We start from the raw sequence: 2,500 nt of genomic DNA, 5'->3' as shown, positions 1-2,500 counted from the left end.
ACTGTGAAATGATATTGCCATCGCCACCAAGTAATCATAGTCATTGCAGGCGGTAAAGAAGTCATCTCTCTTTCGTTTTACGATCGATTTTATAACGAACTACGAGCGCTTGTTCGAGAATGTTTAACTGATTCGCATCACGAAAGAAAGAGAGAAGTAAAAATGAAAAAAAAATGGAGAAAAAAAATTTAATGATCGAATGAAAATAGAATAAAAACAATTATGTACGTATGCATGTACGCATGTATTGATCTACCTATCTAAAATGACAAAAAGAAAACAAAATCTGAACTAAACTGTCAAATTAAGATCGAAATTTGATCCAAACGAAGACTTACGCCTCAAAAAAATAACTGAATATGTTAGCTCATTAATATTTCACTTCACTTAAGTATAGCCAGTCTGTCTGGGTCGGCGACAGGGGGGGGGGGGCTAAAGATAAGAGGGAGGGGAAAGGGAAAAGGAGGGGAAGGGAGAGGGAAAAGGGGGGGAGGAGAGAGGGAAAGGGGAGAGGTAAATTGGGAGATGGGAGAAGGGAGGGGAAGATTGGAGAGGGAAGGGGAGAGGGAACAGAAGGAAAGGGGAGAGGGAAGGGAGAGAAGCAAACTGGGAGAAGGGAAGGGAGGGGAAGAGAAAGGGGAAAGAGTGAGAGGGGAGAGAAGTGAAAACAAGGGAGGGGATCCGTGACGAAAGGTGAAGGGAAGAGGGGAAGGAGAAGAAGAGGGGAAGGAGGAAAGGAGGAGAAGGAGAGGGGAAAGAGGAAGGACGGGAGATGAAGGAAATGAGGAAGGATGGAGGAGGAAAAGAGGGGAAAGAGGAAAAGGTGAAGGGCAGAGGGAAATAGAAAAAGGAAGAAGTGTGAAGGAAAGAGGGGAAGAAGGAACGAGGACAGAGGAGAGAAGAGGAGAAGGAGGAAGGGTGATGGGGAGAGAGGGAAAGGGGGAAAGGAGGAAGGGGGAAGGGAGGAAGGGGGGTGATGGGGAGAGAGGGAAAGGGGAAGGGAGGAAGGGGGGTGATGGGGAGAGAGGGAAAGGGGAAGGGAGGAAGGGGGGTGATGGGGAGAGAGGAGAGGAGGAGGAAGGGAGGAAGGAGGGTGATAGGGAGAGAGGGGAAGGGGAAAGGGGGGGAGGGGAAGGGGGGGCGTGGTGGTTCTGACAGGAAGAATGGGCTGCGACGCAAATGGACCGAAAGGTATAAATTTTCCCGTGAAATGAAGGGGCAAGAACCTCACTTCAGGGCTGAGCGTTGTCTCCCTCTCCCTCTTCATCCTCCTTTGCTTCTCCTTCTTCGTCATCATCTTCTTCTTTTTCGTTTTCTTCTTCCTCTTCTTTTTTCTTTTCCCCTTTCTTCTCCTTCTTCGTCATCTTCTTCTTCTTCGTTTTCTTCTTCTTTTTCTTTTTCGTCTGCTTCTTCGTCGTCTTCTTCTTCTTCTTCGTCTTCTTCTTCTTCTTCCTTTTCATATTTTGCTCTCCACCTCTTCCTCTTCCTCCTCCCCTTTTCGTCTTTCCTCTCTTCTTCTTTTTCTTCTATTTTTTCTTCTCTTCTCTCTACTTCCTTCTCTTCCTCCCCCTTTCCTCTTACTTCTTAATCTTCTTCTTTTTCATCTTCTTCTTCTATAGATTCTCTTTTTCCTCTTCCTCCTCCTCTTCCATATTTCCCTTTCCATCTTCTTCCTCTTCTTCTTCTTCTTCTTCTTCTTCTTCCTCTTCTTCTTCTTCTTCTTCTTCTCCTCCTTCTTCCTCTCCATAAAACACTCCTGGAGAACGAAAGGAGGAAAAGAGAAAAGGGGAAAAGAGAAAAAAAGGAAAAAGAGGAAAAGAGGAAAAGAAGAGAAGAAGAGAAGAGGAAAAGAGGAAAAAAGAAAAAAGAAGAAAAAAGGAAACGAGGAAAATGGGAAAAGAAGAAAAAGGAAAAGAGAACAAGAAGAAAAAAAGGAAAAAAGGAAAAAAGGAAAAGATTCCTGACAATTTTTCCTCTTTTTCACCTCCTTTTCTTCTCCTTTTTATTTCTTTTTTCTTCTTCTTTTTCACGTCTCCTTTCGCTTCTTTTCCTTCTTTTCTTCTTCCTCTTCATCTTCTTCCTTTTCTTCTTCATCTCCTTCTTCTTCCTCTTCTTCTTTTCTTCTTTTCTTCTTCCTCTTCATATTTTCTTCTTCATTTTTTTCCTTCTTATTATTTTTCTTATTCACTTCTTCCCATTTTCCTTCTTCTTCGCCTTCATCGTCATATTTTCCATAAAAGAGAGAAAGAAAGGGAAGGGAAGAAAATTATATATATATATATATATATATATATATATATATATATATATATATATATATATATATATATATATGAGACAAATATGCTAGAAGAAGAGGTAGAGAGATAAATGAAAAGAGAGAGAAAGAAGGAGGAGAAGGGAGAGAGAGAGAGAGAGAGAGAGAGAGAGAGAGAGAGAGAGAGAGAGAGAGAGAGAGAGAGAGAGAGGTGAGGGAAAATGAGAGGGATAGAAAGGGATA

The sequence above is a fragment of the Penaeus monodon genome, chromosome 37 (assembly GCF_015228065.2).
Source record: "Penaeus monodon isolate SGIC_2016 chromosome 37, NSTDA_Pmon_1, whole genome shotgun sequence".
NCBI classification, from domain to species: domain Eukaryota; kingdom Metazoa; phylum Arthropoda; class Malacostraca; order Decapoda; family Penaeidae; genus Penaeus; species Penaeus monodon.
Note: the sequence above shows the minus strand (reverse complement) of the source record.